Source organism: Elephas maximus, chromosome 18 (genome assembly GCF_024166365.1).
Source record: "Elephas maximus indicus isolate mEleMax1 chromosome 18, mEleMax1 primary haplotype, whole genome shotgun sequence".
Lineage (NCBI taxonomy): Eukaryota > Metazoa > Chordata > Mammalia > Proboscidea > Elephantidae > Elephas > Elephas maximus.
The window spans coordinates 338,792-359,193 of record NC_064836.1 but is presented as its reverse complement, the minus strand read 5'-3'; positions in this window follow the sequence as shown (position 1 = coordinate 359,193).

Below are 20,402 nucleotides of genomic sequence, written 5' to 3'. Positions count from 1 at the left end.
TAATGTGAAGGCTCGCTTTGGCCCAGGGCAAACGAAGCGCCGGGGGAAATCTTAGCAGAGCCCGGCGCCTTTCCACGGTTCAAAGCGTGGAACTGCAGACTCTTTTGCAAAGAAGAGAGCGCACAGGCAACAGCAGCCTGCAAATTTCTCAGTGAAAGGGAGAACTCCCTGACTTCATCCAGTTCTCTGAGCAAAGCAGGCAGAGGGAGAGAAACTTTCTTTCCTTCCTCTTTCCTGCAACGAATTGCTCCTTTGCTCTTGCAAACGCAGGGCTTCTTCTGAAAAACTACGTCGCGGTGCAAGGATCCTTCCAGAGGAGCAACGACATAGTTTGAGCTGGAAGGGCTTGGGAAAGCAGCCGGGGAAAAAAGGCCTCTTGCTGTTCTCTTTTCTTTCTGCCTGAATGCGGTCCATTCGCACTTGCCAAAGTAAGGTTTCCCAGCACAAACTACAAAGCAGCAGCTCTCTTGGAAGAGGAAATCCCACGCAGTGTTGCCCTGGCGAGATAGTGTTGCTGCAGTGAGGCCCAGGGAAATCACACTGCCTAGAGAAATCCTAGCAAAGCCCTGTGTTTCCCCACAGGAATGTATGTCAGTTTCAGTTCTTTGCCAGCAACGGAGCTCAGAGGCAACGGCAGATTGTGTGTATCTCAGTGAGAGAAAGAACACTGTGACTTCCCCCGTTCCTCTGACGAAAGCGGTTAGAGGGAGAAAAGCGTCCTTTGCTTTCGCTTTCCCGCAATGAGCTCGGCAGATCTGCCCTTCGCGAAGGGCCGTTTTCCCCCGGAGAACTGCCTCGCGGTAGCCCTGTTCTGGAAGTGGAACGAGTATGCAGTGTTAGCGTTCAGCTATTGTGAAGGCTCGCTTTGGCCCAGGGCAAACGAAGCGCCGGGGGAAGTCTTAGCAGAGCCCGGCGCCTTTCCACGGTTCAAAGCGTGGAACTGCAGACTCTTTTGCAAAGAAGAGAGCGCACAGGCAACAGCCGCCCGCACGTTTCTCAGTGAAAGGGAGAACTCCCTGACTTCATCCAGTTCTCTGAGCAAAGCAGGCAGAGGGAGAGAAACTCTTTCCTTCCTCTTTCCTGCAACGAATTGCTCCTTTGCTCTTGCAAACGCAGGGCTTCTTCTGAAAAACTACGTCGCGGTGCAAGGATCCTTCCAGAGGAGCAACGACATAGTTTGAGCTGGAAGGGCTTGGGAAAGCAGCCGGGGAAAAAAGGCCTCTTGCTGTTCTCTTGTCTTTCTGCCTGAATGCGGTCAATTCGCACTTGCCAAAGTAAGGTTTCCCAGCACAAACTACAAAGCAGCAGCTCTCTTGGAAGAGGAAATCCCACGCAGTGTTGCCCTGGCGAGATAGTGTTGCTACAGTGAGGCCCAGGGAAATCACACTGCCTAGAGAAATCCTAGCAAAGCCCTGTGTTTCCCCACAGGAATGTATGTCAGTTTCAGTTCTTTGCCAGCAACGGAGCTCAGAGGCAACGGCAGATTGTGTGTATCTCAGTGAGAGAAAGAACACTGTGACTTCCCCCGTTCCTCTGACGAAAGCGGTTAGAGGGAGAAAAGCGTCCTTTGCTTTCGCTTTCCCGCAATGAGCTCGGCAGATCTGCCCTTCGCGAAGGGCTGTTTTCCCCCGGAGAACTGCCTCGCGGTAGCCCTGTTCTGGAAGTGGAACGAGTATGCAGTGTTAGCGTTCAGCTATTGTGAAGGCTCGCTTTGGCCCAGGGCAAACGAAACGCCGGGGGAAGTCTTAGCAGAGCCCGGCGCCTTTCCACGGTTCAAAGCGTGGAACTGCAGACTCTTTTGCAAAGAAGAGAGCGCACAGGCAAAAGCAGCCCGCACGTTTCTCAGTGAAAGGGAGAACTCCCTGACTTCATCCAGTTCTCTGAGCAAAGCAGGCAGAGGGAGAGAAACTTTCTTTCCTTCCTCTTTCCTGCAACGAATTCCTCATTTGCTCTTGCAAAAGCAGGGCTTCTTCTGAAAAACTACGTCGCGGTGCAAGGATCCTTCCAGAGGAGCAACGACATAGTTTGAGCTGGAAGGGCTTGGGAAAGCAGCCGGGGAAAAAAGGCCTCTTGCTGTTCTCTTTTCTTTCTGCCTGAATGCGGTCAATTGGCACTTGCCAAAGCAAGGTTTCCCAGCAGAAACTACAAACCAGCAGCTCTCTCCTGGCAGAGGAAATCCCATGCAGTGTTGCCCTGGCGAGATAGTGTTGCTACAGTGAGGCCCAGGGAAAACACACTGCCTAGACAAATCCTAGCAAAGCCCTGTGTTTCCCCACAGGAATGTATGTCCGTTTCAGTTCTTTGCCAGCAACGGAGCTCAGAGGCAACGTCAGATTGTGTGTATCTCAGTGAGAGAAAGAACACTGTGACTTCCCCCGTTCCTCTGACGAAAGCAGTTAGAGGGAGAAAAGCGTCCTTTGCTTTCGCTTTCCCGCAATGAGCTCGACAGATCTGCCCTTCGCGATGGGCCGTTTTCCCCCGGAGAACTGCCTCGCGGTAGCCCTGTTCTGGAAGTGGAACGAGTATGCAGTGTTAGCGTTCAGCTAATGTGAAGGCTCGCTTTGGCCCAGGGCAAACGAAGCGCCGGGGGAAATCTTAGCAGAGCCCGGCGCCTTTCCACGGTTCAAAGCGTGGAACTGCAGACTCTTTTGCAAAGAAGAGAGCGCACAGGCAACAGCAGCCTGCACGTTTCTCAGTGAAAGGGAGAACTCCCTGACTTCATCCAGTCCTCTGAGCAAAGCAGGCAGAAGGAGAGAAACTTTCTTTCCTTCCTCTTTCCTGCAACGAATTCCTCATTTGCTCTTGCAAAAGCAAGGCTTCTTCTGAAAAACTACGTCACGGTGCAGGGATCCTTCCAGAGGAGCAACGACATAGTTTTAGCTGGAAGGGCTTGGGAAAGCAGCCGGGGAGAAAAGGCCTCTTGCTATTCTCTTTTCTTTCTGCCCGAATGCGGTCATTTGGCACTTGCTAAAGCAAGGTTTCCCAGCACAAACTACAAAGCAGGAGCTCTCTCCTGGCAGAGGAAATCCCATGCAGTGTTGCCCTGGCGAGATAGTGTTGCTACAGTGAGGGCCAGGGAAAACAGACTGCCTAGAGAAATCCTAGCAAAGCCCTGTGTTTCCCCACAGGAATGTATGTCCGTTTCAGTTCTTTGCCAGCAACGGAGCTCAGATGCAACGTCAGATTGTGTGTATCTCAGTGAGAGAAAGAACACTGTGACTTCCCCCGTTCCTCTGATGAAAGCAGTTAGAGGGAGAAAAGCGTCCTTTGCTTTCGCTTTCCCGCAATGAGCTCGACAGATCTGCCCTTCGCGAAGGGCCGTTTTCCCCCGGAGAACTGCCTCGCGGTAGCCCTGTTCTGGAAGTGGAACGAGTATGCAGTGTTAGCGTTCAGCTAATGTGAAGGCTCGCTTTGGCCCTGGGCAAACGAAGCGCCGGGGGAAATCTTAGCAGAGCCCGGCGCCTTTCCACGGTTCAAAGCGTGGAACTGCAGACTCTTTTGCAAAGAAGAGAGCGCCCAGGCAACAGCAGCCTGCACGTTTCTCAGTGAAAGGGAGAACTCCCTGACTTCATCCAGTCCTCTGAGCAAAGCAGGCAGAAGGAGAGAAACTTTCTTGCCTTCCTCTTTCCTGCAACGAATTCCTCATTTGGTCTTGCAAACGCAAGGCTTCTTCTAAAAAACTACGTCACGCTGCAGGGATCCTTCCAGAGGAGCAACGACATAGTTTTAGCTGGAAGGGCTTGGGAAAGCAGCCGGGGAGAAAAGGCCTCTTGCTATTCTCTTTTCTTTCTGCACGAATGCGGTCAATTGGCACTTGCCAAAGCAAGGTTTCCCAGCACAAACTACAAAGCAGGAGCTCTCTCCTGGCAGAGGAAATCCCATGCAGTGTTGCCCTGGCGAGATAGTGTTGCTACAGTGAGGCCCAGGGAAAACAGACTGCCTAGAGAAATCCTAGCAAAGCCCTGTGTTTCCCCACAGGAATGTATGTCCGTTTCAGTTCTTTGCCAGCAACGGAGCTCAGAGGCAACGTCAGATTGTGTGTATCTCAGTGAGAGAAAGAACACTGTGACTTCCCCCGTTCCTCTGACGAAAGCAGTTAGTGGGAGAAAAGCGTCCTTTGCTTTCGCTTTCCCGCAATGAGCTGGACAGATCTGCCCTTCGCGAAGGGCCGTTTTCCCCCGGAGAACTGCCTCGCGGTAGCCCTGTTCTGGAAGTGGAACGAGTATGCAGTGTTAGCGTTCAGCTAATGTGAAGGCTCGCTTTGGCCCAGGGCAAACGAAGCGCCAGGGGAAATCTTAGCAGAGCCCGGCGCCTTTCCACAGTTCAAAGCGTGGAACTGCAGACTCTTTTGCAAAGAAGAGAGCGCCCAGGCAACAGCAGCCTGCAGATTTCTCAGTGAAAGGGAGAACTCCCTGACTTCATCCAGTCGTCTGAGCAAAGCAGGCAGAAGGAGAGAAACTTTCTTTCCTTCCTCTTTCCTGCAACGAATTCCTCATTTGCTCTTGCAAACGCAAGGCTTCTTCTGAAAAACTACGTCACGGTGCAGGGATCCTTCCAGAGGAGCAACGACATAGTTTTAGCTGGAAGGGCTTGGCAGAGCAGCCGGGGAGAAAAGGCCTCTTGCTATTCTCTTTTCTTTCTGCCCAAATGCGGTCAATTGGCACTTGCCAAAGCAAGGTTTCCCAGCACAAACTACAAAGCAGCAGCTCTCTCCTGACAGAGGAAATCCCATGCAGTGTTGCCCTGGCGAGATAGTGTTGCTACAGTGAGGCCCAGGGAAAACAGACTGCCTAGAGAAATCCTAGCAAAGCCCTGTGTTTCCCCACAGGAATGTATGTCCGTTTCAGTTCTTTGCCAGCAACGGAGCTCAGAGGCAACGTCAGATTGTGTGTATCTCAGTGAGAGAAAGAACACTGTGACTTCCCCCGTTCCTCTGACGAAAGCAGTTAGAGGGAGAAAAGCGTCCTTTGCTTTCGCTTTCCCGCAATGAGCTCGACAGATGTGCCCTTCGCGAAGGGCTGTTTTCCCCCGGAGAACTGCCTCGCGGTAGCCCTGTTCTGGAAGTGGAACGAGTATGCAGTGTTAGCGTTCAGCTAATGTGAAGGCTCGCTTTGGCCCAGGGCAAACGAAGCGCCGGGGGAAGTCTTAGCAGAGCCCGGCGCCTTTCCACGGTTCAAAGCGTGGAACTGCAGACTCTTTTGCAAAGAAGAGAGCGCACAGGCAACAGCCGCCCGCACGTTTCTCAGTGAAAGGGAGAACTCCCTGACTTCATCCAGTTCTCTGAGCAAAGCAGTCAGAGGGAGAGAAACTCTTTCCTTCCTCTTTCCTGCAACGAATTGCTCCTTTGCTCTTGCAAACGCAGGGCTTCTTCTGAAAAACTACGTCGCGGTGCAAGGATCCTTCCAGAGGAGCAACGACATAGTTTGAGCTGGAAGGGCTTGGGAAAGCAGCCGGGGAAAAAAGGCCTCTTGCTGTTCTCTTGTCTTTCTGCCTGAATGCGGTCAATTCGCACTTGCCAAAGTAAGGTTTCCCAGCACAAACTACAAAGCAGCAGCTCTCTTGGAAGAGGAAATCCCACGCAGTGTGGCCCTGGCGAGATAGTGTTGCTACAGTGAGGCCCAGGGAAATCACACTGCCTAGAGAAATCCTAGCAAAGCCCTGTGTTTCCCCACAGGAATGTATGTCCGTTTCAGTTCTTTGCCAGCAACGGAGCTCAGAGGCAACGGCAGATTGTGTGTATCTCAGTGAGAGAAAGAACACTGTGACTTCCCCCGTTCCTCTGACGAAAGCAGTTAGAGGGAGAAAAGCGTCCTTTGCTTTCGCTTTCCCGCAATGAGCTCGACAGATCTGCCCTTCGCGAAGGGCCGTTTTCCCCCGGAGAACTGCCTCGCGGTAGCCCTGTTCTGGAAGTGGAACGAGTATGCAGTGTTAGCGTTCAGCTAATGTGAAGGCTCGCTTTGGCCCAGGGCAAACGAAGCGCCAGGGGAAATCTTAGCAGAGCCCGGCGCCTTTCCACGGTTCAAAGCGTGGAACTGCAGACTCTTTTGCAAAGAAGAGAGCGCCAAGGCAACAGCAGCCTGCAGATTTCTCAGTGAAAGGGAGAACTCCCTGACTTCATCCAGTCCTCTGAGCAAAGCAGGCAGAAGGAGAGAAACTTTCTTTCCTTCCTCTTTCCTGCAACGAATTCCTCATTTGCTCTTGCAAACGCAAGGCTTCTTCTGAAAAACTACGTCACGGTGCAGGGATCCTTCCAGAGGAGCAACGACATAGTTTTAGCTGGAAGGGCTTGGCAGAGCAGCCGGGGAGAAAAGGCCTCTTGCTATTCTCTTTTCTTTCTGCCCGAATGCGGTCAATTGGCACTTGCCAAAGCAAGGTTTCCCAGCACAAACTACAAAGCAGCAGCTCTCTCCTGGCAGAGGAAATCCCATGCAGTGTTGCCCTGGCGAGATAGTGTTGCTACAGTGAGGCCCAGGGAAAACACACTGCCTAGAGAAATCCTAGCAAAGCCCTGTGTTTCCCCACAGGAATGTATGTCCGTTTCAGTTCTTTGCCAGCAACGGAGCTCAGAGGCAACGTCAGATTGTGTGTATCTCAGTGAGAGAAAGAACACTGTGACTTCCCCCGTTCCTCTGACGAAAGCAGTTAGAGGGAGAAAAGCGTCCTTTGCTTTCGCTTTCCCGCAATGAGCTCGACAGATCTGCCCTTCGTGAAGGGCCGTTTTCCCCCGAAGAACTGCCTCGCGGTAGCCCTATTCTGGAAGTGGAACGAGTATGCAGTGTTAGCGTTCAGCTATTGTGAAGGCTCGCTTTGGCCCAGGGCAAACGAAGCGCCAGGGGAAATCTTAGCAGAGCCCGGCGCCTTTCCACGGTTCAAAGCGTGGAACTGCAGACTCTTTTGCAAAGAAGAGAGCGCCCAGGCAACAGCAGCCTGCAGATTTCTCAGTGAAAGGGAGAACTCCCTGACTTCATCCAGTCCTCTGAGCAAAGCAGGCAGAAGGAGAGAAACTTTCTTTCCTTCCTCTTTCCTGCAACGAATTCCTCATTTGCTCTTGCAAACGCAAGGCTTCTTCTGAAAAACTACGTCACGGTGCAGGGATCCTTCCAGAGGAGCAACGACATAGTTTTAGCTGGAAGGGCTTGGCAGAGCAGCCGGGGAGAAAAGGCCTCTTGCTATTCTCTTTTCTTTCTGCCCAAATGCGGTCAATTGGCACTTGCCAAAGCAAGGTTTCCCAGCACAAACTACAAAGCAGCAGCTCTCTCCTGGCAGAGGAAATCCCATGCAGTGTTGCCCTGGCGAGATAGTGTTGCTACAGTGAGGCCCAGGGAAAACACACTGCCTAGAGAAATCCTAGCAAAGCCCTGTGTTTCCCCACAGGAATGTATGTCCGTTTCAGTTCTTTGCCAGCAACGGAGCTCAGAGGCAACGTCAGATTGTGTGTATCTCTGTGAGAGAAAGAACACTGTGACTTCCCCCGTTCCTCTGACGAAAGCAGTTAGAGGGAGAAAAGCGTCCTTTGCTTTCGCTTTCCCGCAATGAGCTCGACAGATCTGCCCTTCGCGAAGGGCCGTTTTCCCCCGGAGAACTGCCTCGCGGTAGCCCTGTTCTGGAAGTGGAACGAGTATGCAGTGTTAGCGTTCAGCTAATGTGAAGGCTCGCTTTGGCCCAGGGCAAACGAAGCGCCAGGGGAAATCTTAGCAGAGCCCGGCGCCTTTCCACGGTTCAAAGCGTGGAACTGCAGACTCTTTTGCAAAGAAGAGAGCGCCCAGGCAACAGCAGCCTGCAGATTTCTCAGTGAAAGGGAGAACTCCCTGACTTCATCCAGTCCTCTGAGCAAAGCAGGCAGAAGGAGAGAAACTTTCTTTCCTTCCTCTTTCCTGCAACGAATTCCTCATTTGCTCTTGCAAACGCAAGGCTTCTTCTGAAAAACTACGTCACGGTGCAGGGATCCTTCCAGAGGAGCAACGACATAGTTTTAGCTGGAAGGGCTTGGCAGAGCAGCCGGGGAGAAAAGGCCTCTTGCTATTCTCTTTTCTTTCTGCCCAAATGCGGTCAATTGGCACTTGCCAAAGCAAGGTTTCCCAGCACAAACTACAAAGCAGCAGCTCTCTCCTGGCAGAGGAAATCCCATGCAGTGTTGCCCTGGCGAGATAGTGTTGCTACAGTGAGGCCCAGGGAAAAAAGACTGCCTAGGGAAATCCTAGCAAAGCCCTGTGTTTCCCCACAGGAATGTATGTCCGTTTCAGTTCTTTGCCAGCAACGGAGCTCAGAGGCAACGTCAGATTGTGTGTATCTCAGTGAGAGAAAGAACACTGTGACTTCCCCCGTTCCTCTGACGAAAGCAGTTAGAGGGAGAAAAGCGTCCTTTGCTTTCGCTTTCCCGCAATGAGCTCGACAGATCTGCCCTTCGCGAAGGGCCGTTTTCCCCCGGAGAACTGCCTCGCGGTAGCCCTGTTCTGGAAGTGGAACGAGTATGCAGTGTTAGCGTTCAGCTAATGTGAAGGCTCGCTTTGGCCCAGGGCAAACGAAGCGCCAGGGGAAATCTTAGCAGAGCCCGGCGCCTTTCCACGGTTCAAAGCGTGGAACTGCAGACTCTTTTGCAAAGAAGAGAGCGCCCAGGCAACAGAAGCCTGCAGATTTCTCAGTGAAAGGGAGAACTCCCTGACTTCATCCAGTCGTCTGAGCAAAGCAGGCAGAAGGAGAGAAACTTTCTTTCCTTCCTCTTTCCTGCAACGAATTCCTCATTTGCTCTTGCAAACGCAAGGCTTCTTCTGAAAAACTACGTCACGGTGCAGGGATCCTTCCAGAGGAGCAACGACATAGTTTTAGCTGGAAGGGCTTGGCAGAGCAGCCGGGGAGAAAAGGCCTCTTGCTATTCTCTTTTCTTTCTGCCCAAATGCGGTCAATTGGCACTTGCCAAAGCAAGGTTTCCCAGCACAAACTACAAAGCAGCAGCTCTCTCCTGGCAGAGGAAATCCCATGCAGTGTTGCCCTGGCAAGATAGTGTTGCTACAGTGAGGCCCAGGGAAAACACACTGCCTAGAGAAATCCTAGCAAAGCCCTGTGTTTCCCCACAGGAATGTATGTCCGTTTCAGTTCTTTGCCAGCAACGGAGCTCAGAGGCAACGTCAGATTGTGTGTATCTCAGTGAGAGAAAGAACACTGTGACTTCCCCCGTTCCTCTGACGAAAGCAGTTAGAGGGAGAAAAGCGTCCTTTGCTTTCGCTTTCCCGCAATGAGCTCGACAGATGTGCCCTTCGCGAAGGGCCGTTTTCCCCCGGAGAACTGCCTCGCGGTAGCCCTGTTCTGGAAGTGGAACGAGTATGCAGTGTTAGCGTTCAGCTAATGTGAAGGCTCGCTTTGGCCCAGGGCAAACGAAGCGCCAGGGGAAATCTTAGCAGAGCCCGGCGCCTTTCCACGGTTCAAAGCGTGGAACTGCAGACTCTTTTGCAAAGAAGAGAGCGCCCAGGCAACAGCAGCCTGCAGATTTCTCAGTGAAAGGGAGAACTCCCTGACTTCATCCAGTCGTCTGAGCAAAGCAGGCAGAAGGAGAGAAACTTTCTTTCCTTCCTCTTTCCTGCAACGAATTCCTCATTTGCTCTTGCAAACGCAAGGCTTCTTCTGAAAAACTACGTCACGGTGCAGGGATCCTTCCAGAGGAGCAACGACATAGTTTTAGCTGGAAGGGCTTGGCAGAGCAGCCGGGGAGAAAAGGCCTCTTGCTATTCTCTTTTCTTTCTGCCCAAATGCGGTCAATTGGCACTTGCCAAAGCAAGGTTTCCCAGCACAAACTACACAGCAGCAGCTCTCTCCTGGCAGAGGACATCCCATGCAGTGTTGCCCTGGCGAGATAGTGTTGCTACAGTGAGGCCCAGGGAAAACACACTGCCTAGAGAAATCCTAGCAAAGCCCTGTGTTTCCCCACAGGAATGTATGTCCGTTTCAGTTCTTTGCCAGCAACGGAGCTCAGAGGCAACGTCAGATTGTGTGTATCTCAGTGAGAGAAAGAACACTGTGACTTCCCCCGTTCCTCTGACGAAAGCAGTTAGAGGGAGAAAAGCGTCCTTTGCTTTCGCTTTCCCGCAATGAGCTCGACAGATGTGCCCTTCGCGAAGGGCCGTTTTCCCCCGGAGAACTGCCTCGCGGTAGCCCTGTTCTGGAAGTGGAACGAGTATGCAGTGTTAGCGTTCAGCTAATGTGAAGGCTCGCTTTGGCCCAGGGCAAACGAAGCGCCGGGGGAAATCTTAGCAGAGCCCGGCGCCTTTCCAAGGTTCAAAGCGTGGAACTGCAGACTCTATTGCAAAGAAGAGAGCGCCCAGGCAACAGCAGCCTGCACGTTTCTCAGTGAAAGGGAGAACTCCCTGACTTCATCCAGTCCTCTGAGCAAAGCAGGCAGAAGGAGAGAAACTTTCTTTCCTTCCTCTTTCCTGCAACGAATTCCTCATTTGCTCTTGCAAACGCAAGGCTTCTTCTGAAAAACTACGTCACGGTGCAGGGATCCTTCCAGAGGAGCAACGACATAGTTTTAGGTGGAAGGGCTTGGGAAAGCAGCCGGGGAGAAAAGGCCTCTTGCTATTCTCTTTTCTTTCTGCCCGAATGCGGTCAATTGGCACTTGCCAAAGCAAGGTTTCCCAGCACAAACTACAAAGCAGGAGCTCTCTCCTGGCAGAGGAAATCCCATGCAGTGTTGCCCTGGCGAGATAGTGTTGCTACAGTGAGGCCCAGGGAAAACAGACTGCCTAGAGAAATCCTAGCAAAGCCCTGTGTTTCCCCACAGGAATGTATGTCCGTTTCAGTTCTTTGCCAGCAACGGAGCTCAGATGCAACGTCAGATTGTGTGTATCTCAGTGAGAGAAAGAACACTGTGACTTCCCCCGTTCCTCTGACGAAAGCAGTTAGAGGGAGAAAAGCGTCCTTTGCTTTCGCTTTCCCGCAATGAGCTCGACAGATCTGCCCTTCGCGAAGGGCCGTTTTCCCCCGGAGAACTGCCTCGCGGTAGCCCTGTTCTGGAAGTGGAACGAGTATGCAGTGTTAGCGTTCAGCTAATGTGAAGGCTCGCTTTGGCCCAGGGCAAACGAAGCGCCGGGGGAAATCTTAGCAGAGCCCGGCGCCTTTCCACGGTTCAAAGCGTGGAACTGCAGACTCTTTTGCAAAGAAGAGAGCGCACAGGCAACAGCAGCCTGCAAATTTCTCAGTGAAAGGGAGAACTCCCTGACTTCATCCAGTTCTCTGAGCAAAGCAGGCAGAGGGAGAGAAACTTTCTTTCCTTCCTCTTTCCTGCAACGAATTGCTCCTTTGCTCTTGCAAACGCAGGGCTTCTTCTGAAAAACTACGTCGCGGTGCAAGGATCCTTCCAGAGGAGCAACGACATAGTTTGAGCTGGAAGGGCTTGGGAAAGCAGCCGGGGAAAAAAGGCCTCTTGCTGTTCTCTTTTCTTTCTGCCTGAATGCGGTCCATTCGCACTTGCCAAAGTAAGGTTTCCCAGCACAAACTACAAAGCAGCAGCTCTCTTGGAAGAGGAAATCCCACGCAGTGTTGCCCTGGCGAGATAGTGTTGCTGCAGTGAGGCCCAGGGAAATCACACTGCCTAGAGAAATCCTAGCAAAGCCCTGTGTTTCCCCACAGGAATGTATGTCAGTTTCAGTTCTTTGCCAGCAACGGAGCTCAGAGGCAACGGCAGATTGTGTGTATCTCAGTGAGAGAAAGAACACTGTGACTTCCCCCGTTCCTCTGACGAAAGCGGTTAGAGGGAGAAAAGCGTCCTTTGCTTTCGCTTTCCCGCAATGAGCTCGGCAGATCTGCCCTTCGCGAAGGGCCGTTTTCCCCCGGAGAACTGCCTCGCGGTAGCCCTGTTCTGGAAGTGGAACGAGTATGCAGTGTTAGCGTTCAGCTATTGTGAAGGCTCGCTTTGGCCCAGGGCAAACGAAGCGCCGGGGGAAGTCTTAGCAGAGCCCGGCGCCTTTCCACGGTTCAAAGCGTGGAACTGCAGACTCTTTTGCAAAGAAGAGAGCGCACAGGCAACAGCCGCCCGCACGTTTCTCAGTGAAAGGGAGAACTCCCTGACTTCATCCAGTTCTCTGAGCAAAGCAGGCAGAGGGAGAGAAACTCTTTCCTTCCTCTTTCCTGCAACGAATTGCTCCTTTGCTCTTGCAAACGCAGGGCTTCTTCTGAAAAACTACGTCGCGGTGCAAGGATCCTTCCAGAGGAGCAACGACATAGTTTGAGCTGGAAGGGCTTGGGAAAGCAGCCGGGGAAAAAAGGCCTCTTGCTGTTCTCTTGTCTTTCTGCCTGAATGCGGTCAATTCGCACTTGCCAAAGTAAGGTTTCCCAGCACAAACTACAAAGCAGCAGCTCTCTTGGAAGAGGAAATCCCACGCAGTGTTGCCCTGGCGAGATAGTGTTGCTACAGTGAGGCCCAGGGAAATCACACTGCCTAGAGAAATCCTAGCAAAGCCCTGTGTTTCCCCACAGGAATGTATGTCAGTTTCAGTTCTTTGCCAGCAACGGAGCTCAGAGGCAACGTCAGATTGTGTGTATCTCAGTGAGAGAAAGAACACTGTGACTTCCCCCGTTCCTCTGACGAAAGCGGTTAGAGGGAGAAAAGCGTCCTTTGCTTTCGCTTTCCCGCAATGAGCTCGGCAGATCTGCCCTTCGCGAAGGGCTGTTTTCCCCCGGAGAACTGCCTCGCGGTAGCCCTGTTCTGGAAGTGGAACGAGTATGCAGTGTTAGCGTTCAGCTATTGTGAAGGCTCGCTTTGGCCCAGGGCAAACGAAACGCCGGGGGAAGTCTTAGCAGAGCCCGGCGCCTTTCCACGGTTCAAAGCGTGGAACTGCAGACTCTTTTGCAAAGAAGAGAGCGCACAGGCAAAAGCAGCCCGCACGTTTCTCAGTGAAAGGGAGAACTCCCTGACTTCATCCAGTTCTCTGAGCAAAGCAGGCAGAGGGAGAGAAACTTTCTTTCCTTCCTCTTTCCTGCAACGAATTCCTCATTTGCTCTTGCAAAAGCAGGGCTTCTTCTGAAAAACTACGTCGCGGTGCAAGGATCCTTCCAGAGGAGCAACGACATAGTTTGAGCTGGAAGGGCTTGGGAAAGCAGCCGGGGAAAAAAGGCCTCTTGCTGTTCTCTTTTCTTTCTGCCTGAATGCGGTCAATTGGCACTTGCCAAAGCAAGGTTTCCCAGCAGAAACTACAAACCAGCAGCTCTCTCCTGGCAGAGGAAATCCCATGCAGTGTTGCCCTGGCGAGATAGTGTTGCTACAGTGAGGCCCAGGGAAAACACACTGCCTAGACAAATCCTAGCAAAGCCCTGTGTTTCCCCACAGGAATGTATGTCCGTTTCAGTTCTTTGCCAGCAACGGAGCTCAGAGGCAACGTCAGATTGTGTGTATCTCAGTGAGAGAAAGAACACTGTGACTTCCCCCGTTCCTCTGACGAAAGCAGTTAGAGGGAGAAAAGCGTCCTTTGCTTTCGCTTTCCCGCAATGAGCTCGACAGATCTGCCCTTCGCGAAGGGCCGTTTTCCCCCGGAGAACTGCCTCGCGGTAGCCCTGTTCTGGAAGTGGAACGAGTATGCAGTGTTAGCGTTCAGCTAATGTGAAGGCTCGCTTTGGCCCAGGGCAAACGAAGCGCCGGGGGAAATCTTAGCAGAGCCCGGCGCCTTTCCACGGTTCAAAGCGTGGAACTGCAGACTCTTTTGCAAAGAAGAGAGCGCACAGGCAACAGCAGCCTGCACGTTTCTCAGTGAAAGGGAGAACTCCCTGACTTCATCCAGTCCTCTGAGCAAAGCAGGCAGAAGGAGAGAAACTTTCTTTCCTTCCTCTTTCCTGCAACGAATTCCTCATTTGCTCTTGCAAACGCAAGGCTTCTTCTGAAAAACTACGTCACGGTGCAGGGATCCTTCCAGAGGAGCAACGACATAGTTTTAGCTGGAAGGGCTTGGGAAAGCAGCCGGGGAGAAAAGGCCTCTTGCTATTCTCTTTTCTTTCTGCCCGAATGCGGTCATTTGGCACTTGCTAAAGCAAGGTTTCCCAGCACAAACTACAAAGCAGGAGCTCTCTCCTGGCAGAGGAAATCCCATGCAGTGTTGCCCTGGCGAGATAGTGTTGCTACAGTGAGGGCCAGGGAAAACAGACTGCCTAGAGAAATCCTAGCAAAGCCCTGTGTTTCCCCACAGGAATGTATGTCCGTTTCAGTTCTTTGCCAGCAACGGAGCTCAGATGCAACGTCAGATTGTGTGTATCTCAGTGAGAGAAAGAACACTGTGACTTCCCCCGTTCCTCTGATGAAAGCAGTTAGAGGGAGAAAAGCGTCCTTTGCTTTCGCTTTCCCGCAATGAGCTCGACAGATCTGCCCTTCGCGAAGGGCCGTTTTCCCCCGGAGAACTGCCTCGCGGTAGCCCTGTTCTGGAAGTGGAACGAGTATGCAGTGTTAGCGTTCAGCTAATGTGAAGGCTCGCTTTGGCCCTGGGCAAACGAAGCGCCGGGGGAAATCTTAGCAGAGCCCGGCGCCTTTCCACGGTTCAAAGCGTGGAACTGCAGACTCTTTTGCAAAGAAGAGAGCGCCCAGGCAACAGCAGCCTGCACGTTTCTCAGTGAAAGGGAGAACTCCCTGACTTCATCCAGTCCTCTGAGCAAAGCAGGCAGAAGGAGAGAAACTTTCTTGCCTTCCTCTTTCCTGCAACGAATTCCTCATTTGCTCTTGCAAACGCAAGGCTTCTTCTAAAAAACTACGTCACGGTGCAGGGATCCTTCCAGAGGAGCAACGACATAGTTTTAGCTGGAAGGGCTTGGGAAAGCAGCCGGGGAGAAAAGGCCTCTTGCTATTCTCTTTTCTTTCTGCACGAATGCGGTCAATTGGCACTTGCCAAAGCAAGGTTTCCCAGCACAAACTACAAAGCAGGAGCTCTCTCCTGGCAGAGGAAATCCCATGCAGTGTTGCCCTGGCGAGATAGTGTTGCTACAGTGAGGCCCAGGGAAAACAGACTGCCTAGAGAAATCCTAGCAAAGCCCTGTGTTTCCCCACAGGAATGTATGTCCGTTTCAGTTCTTTGCCAGCAACGGAGCTCAGAGGCAACGTCAGATTGTGTGTATCTCAGTGAGAGAAAGAACACTGTGACTTCCCCCGTTCCTCTGACGAAAGCAGTTAGTGGGAGAAAAGCGTCCTTTGCTTTCGCTTTCCCGCAATGAGCTGGACAGATCTGCCCTTCGCGAAGGGCCGTTTTCCCCCGGAGAACTGCCTCGCGGTAGCCCTGTTCTGGAAGTGGAACGAGTATGCAGTGTTAGCGTTCAGCTAATGTGAAGGCTCGCTTTGGCCCAGGGCAAACGAAGCGCCAGGGGAAATCTTAGCAGAGCCCGGCGCCTTTCCACGGTTCAAAGCGTGGAACTGCAGACTCTTTTGCAAAGAAGAGAGCGCCCAGGCAACAGCAGCCTGCAGATTTCTCAGTGAAAGGGAGAACTCCCTGACTTCATCCAGTCGTCTGAGCAAAGCAGGCAGAAGGAGAGAAACTTTCTTTCCTTCCTCTTTCCTGCAACGAATTCCTCATTTGCTCTTGCAAACGCAAGGCTTCTTCTGAAAAACTACGTCACGGTGCAGGGATCCTTCCAGAGGAGCAACGACATAGTTTTAGCTGGAAGGGCTTGGCAGAGCAGCCGGGGAGAAAAGGCCTCTTGCTATTCTCTTTTCTTTCTGCCCAAATGCGGTCAATTGGCACTTGCCAAAGCAAGGTTTCCCAGCACAAACTACAAAGCAGCAGCTCTCTCCTGGCAGAGGAAATCCCATGCAGTGTTGCCCTGGCGAGATAGTGTTGCTACAGTGAGGCCCAGGGAAAACAGACTGCCTAGAGAAATCCTAGCAAAGCCCTGTGTTTCCCCACAGGAATGTATGTCCGTTTCAGTTCTTTGCCAGCAACGGAGCTCAGAGGCAACGTCAGATTGTGTGTATCTCAGTGAGAGAAAGAACACTGTGACTTCCCCCGTTCCTCTGACGAAAGCAGTTAGAGGGAGAAAAGCGTCCTTTGCTTTCGCTTTCCCGCAATGAGCTCGACAGATGTGCCCTTCGCGAAGGGCTGTTTTCCCCCGGAGAACTGCCTCGCGGTAGCCCTGTTCTGGAAGTGGAACGAGTATGCAGTGTTAGCGTTCAGCTAATGTGAAGGCTCGCTTTGGCCCAGGGCAAACGAAGCGCCGGGGGAAGTCTTAGCAGAGCCCGGCGCCTTTCCACGGTTCAAAGCGTGGAACTGCAGACTCTTTTGCAAAGAAGAGAGCGCACAGGCAACAGCCGCCCGCACGTTTCTCAGTGAAAGGGAGAACTCCCTGACTTCATCCAGTTCTCTGAGCAAAGCAGTCAGAGGGAGAGAAACTCTTTCCTTCCTCTTTCCTGCAACGAATTGCTCCTTTGCTCTTGCAAACGCAGGGCTTCTTCTGAAAAACTACGTCGCGGTGCAAGGATCCTTCCAGAGGAGCAACGACATAGTTTGAGCTGGAAGGGCTTGGGAAAGCAGCCGGGGAAAAAAGGCCTCTTGCTGTTCTCTTGTCTTTCTGCCTGAATGCGGTCAATTCGCACTTGCCAAAGTAAGGTTTCCCAGCACAAACTACAAAGCAGCAGCTCTCTTGGAAGAGGAAATCCCACGCAGTGTGGCCCTGGCGAGATAGTGTTGCTACAGTGAGGCCCAGGGAAATCACACTGCCTAGAGAAATCCTAGCAAAGCCCTGTGTTTCCCCACAGGAATGTATGTCCGTTTCAGTTCTTTGCCAGCAACGGAGCTCAGAGGCAACGGCAGATTGTGTGTATCTCAGTGAGAGAAAGAACACTGTGACTTCCCCCGTTCCTCTGACGAAAGCAGTTAGAGGGAGAAAAGCGTCCTTTGCTTTCGCTTTCCCGCAATGAGCTCGACAGATCTGCCCTTCGCGAAGGGCCGTTTTCCCCCGGAGAACTGCCTCGCGGTAGCCCTGTTCTGGAAGTGGAACGAGTATGCAGTGTTAGCGTTCAGCTAATGTGAAGGCTCGCTTTGGCCCAGGGCAAACGAAGCGCCAGGGGAAATCTTAGCAGAGCCCGGCGCCTTTCCACGGTTCAAAGCGTGGAACTGCAGACTCTTTTGCAAAGAAGAGAGCGCCAAGGCAACAGCAGCCTGCAGATTTCTCAGTGAAAGGGAGAACTCCCTGACTTCATCCAGTCCTCTGAGCAAAGCAGGCAGAAGGAGAGAAACTTTCTTTCCTTCCTCTTTCCTGCAACGAATTCCTCATTTGCTCTTGCAAACGCAAGGCTTCTTCTGAAAAACTACGTCACGGTGCAGGGATCCTTCCAGAGGAGCAACGACATAGTTTTAGCTGGAAGGGCTTGGCAGAGCAGCCGGGGAGAAAAGGCCTCTTGCTATTCTCTTTTCTTTCTGCCCGAATGCGGTCAATTGGCACTTGCCAAAGCAAGGTTTCCCAGCACAAACTACAAAGCAGCAGCTCTCTCCTGGCAGAGGAAATCCCATGCAGTGTTGCCCTGGCGAGATAGTGTTGCTACAGTGAGGCCCAGGGAAAAAAGACTGCCTAGGGAAATCCTAGCAAAGCCCTGTGTTTCCCCACAGGAATGTATGTCCGTTTCAGTTCTTTGCCAGCAACGGAGCTCAGAGGCAACGTCAGATTGTGTGTATCTCAGTGAGAGAAAGAACACTGTGACTTCCCCCGTTCCTCTGACGAAAGCAGTTAGAGGGAGAAAAGCGTCCTTTGCTTTCGCTTTCCCGCAATGAGCTCGACAGATCTGCCCTTCGCGAAGGGCCGTTTTCCCCCGGAGAACTGCCTCGCGGTAGCCCTGTTCTGGAAGTGGAACGAGTATGCAGTGTTAGCGTTCAGCTAATGTGAAGGCTCGCTTTGGCCCAGGGCAAACGAAGCGCCAGGGGAAATCTTAGCAGAGCCCGGCGCCTTTCCACGGTTCAAAGCGTGGAACTGCAGACTCTTTTGCAAAGAAGAGAGCGCCCAGGCAACAGAAGCCTGCAGATTTCTCAGTGAAAGGGAGAACTCCCTGACTTCATCCAGTCGTCTGAGCAAAGCAGGCAGAAGGAGAGAAACTTTCTTTCCTTCCTCTTTCCTGCAACGAATTCCTCATTTGCTCTTGCAAACGCAAGGCTTCTTCTGAAAAACTACGTCACGGTGCAGGGATCCTTCCAGAGGAGCAACGACATAGTTTTAGCTGGAAGGGCTTGGCAGAGCAGCCGGGGAGAAAAGGCCTCTTGCTATTCTCTTTTCTTTCTGCCCAAATGCGGTCAATTGGCACTTGCCAAAGCAAGGTTTCCCAGCACAAACTACAAAGCAGCAGCTCTCTCCTGGCAGAGGAAATCCCATGCAGTGTTGCCCTGGCAAGATAGTGTTGCTACAGTGAGGCCCAGGGAAAACACACTGCCTAGAGAAATCCTAGCAAAGCCCTGTGTTTCCCCACAGGAATGTATGTCCGTTTCAGTTCTTTGCCAGCAACGGAGCTCAGAGGCAACGTCAGATTGTGTGTATCTCAGTGAGAGAAAGAACACTGTGACTTCCCCCGTTCCTCTGACGAAAGCAGTTAGAGGGAGAAAAGCGTCCTTTGCTTTCGCTTTCCCGCAATGAGCTCGACAGATGTGCCCTTCGCGAAGGGCCGTTTTCCCCCGGAGAACTGCCTCGCGGTAGCCCTGTTCTGGAAGTGGAACGAGTATGCAGTGTTAGCGTTCAGCTAATCTGAAGGCTCGCTTTGGCCCAGGGCAAACGAAGCGCCAGGGGAAATCTTAGCAGAGCCCGGCGCCTTTCCACGGTTCAAAGCGTGGAACTGCAGACTCTTTTGCAAAGAAGAGAGCGCCCAGGCAACAGCAGCCTGCAGATTTCTCAGTGAAAGGGAGAACTCCCTGACTTCATCCAGTCCTCTGAGCAAAGCAGGCAGAAGGAGAGAAACTTTCTTTCCTTCCTCTTTCCTGCAACGAATTCCTCATTTGCTCTTGCAAACGCAAGGCTTCTTCTGAAAAACTACGTCACGGTGCAGGGATCCTTCCAGAGGAGCAACGACATAGTTTTAGCTGGAAGGGCTTGGCAGAGCAGCCGGGGAGAAAAGGCCTCTTGCTATTCTCTTTTCTTTCTGCCCAAATGCGGTCAATTGGCACTTGCCAAAGCAAGGTTTCCCAGCACAAACTACACAGCAGCAGCTCTCTCCTGGCAGAGGACATCCCATGCAGTGTTGCCCTGGCGAGATAGTGTTGCTACAGTGAGGCCCAGGGAAAACACACTGCCTAGAGAAATCCTAGCAAAGCCCTGTGTTTCCCCACAGGAATGTATGTCCGTTTCAGTTCTTTGCCAGCAACGGAGCTCAGAGGCAACGTCAGATTGTGTGTATCTCAGTGAGAGAAAGAACACTGTGACTTCCCCCGTTCCTCTGACGAAAGCAGTTAGAGGGAGAAAAGCGTCCTTTGCTTTCGCTTTCCCGCAATGAGCTCGACAGATCTGCCCTTCGCGAAGGGCCGTTTTCCCCCGGAGAACTGCCTCGCGGTAGCCCTGTTCTGGAAGTGGAACGAGTATGCAGTGTTAGCGTTCAGCTAATGTGAAGGCTCGCTTTGGCCCAGGGCAAACGAAGCGCCGGGGGAAATCTTAGCAGAGCCCGGCGCCTTTCCAAGGTTCAAAGCGTGGAACTGCAGACTCTATTGCAAAGAAGAGAGCGCCCAGGCAACAGCAGCCTGCACGTTTCTCAGTGAAAGGGAGAACTCCCTGACTTCATCCAGTCCTCTGAGCAAAGCAGGCAGAAGGAGAGAAACTTTCTTGCCTTCCTCTTTCCTGCAACGAATTCCTCATTTGCTCTTGCAAACGCAAGGCTTCTTCTGAAAAACTACGTCACGGTGCAGGGATCCTTCCAGAGGAGCAACGACATAGTTTTAGGTGGAAGGGCTTGGGAAAGCAGCCGGGGAGAAAAGGCCTCTTGCTATTCTCTTTTCTTTCTGCCCGAATGCGGTCAATTGGCACTTGCCAAAGCAAGGTTTCCCAGCACAAACTACAAAGCAGGAGCTCTCTCCTGGCAGAGGAAATCCCATGCAGTGTTGCCCTGGCGAGATAGTGTTGCTACAGTGAGGCCCAGGGAAAACAGACTGCCTAGAGAAATCCTAGCAAAGCCCTGTGTTTCCCCACAGGAATGTATGTCCGTTTCAGTTCTTTGCCAGCAACGGAGCTCAGATGCAACGTCAGATTGTGTGTATCTCAGTGAGAGAAAGAACACTGTGACTTCCCCCGTTCCTCTGACGAAAGCAGTTAGAGGGAGAAAAGCGTCCTTTGCTTTCGCTTTCCCGCAATGAGCTCGACAGATCTGCCCTTCGCGAAGGGCCGTTTTCCCCCGGAGAACTGCCTCGCGGTAGCCCTGTTCTGGAAGTGGAACGAGTATGCAGTGTTAGCGTTCAGCTAATGTGAAGGCTCGCTTTGGC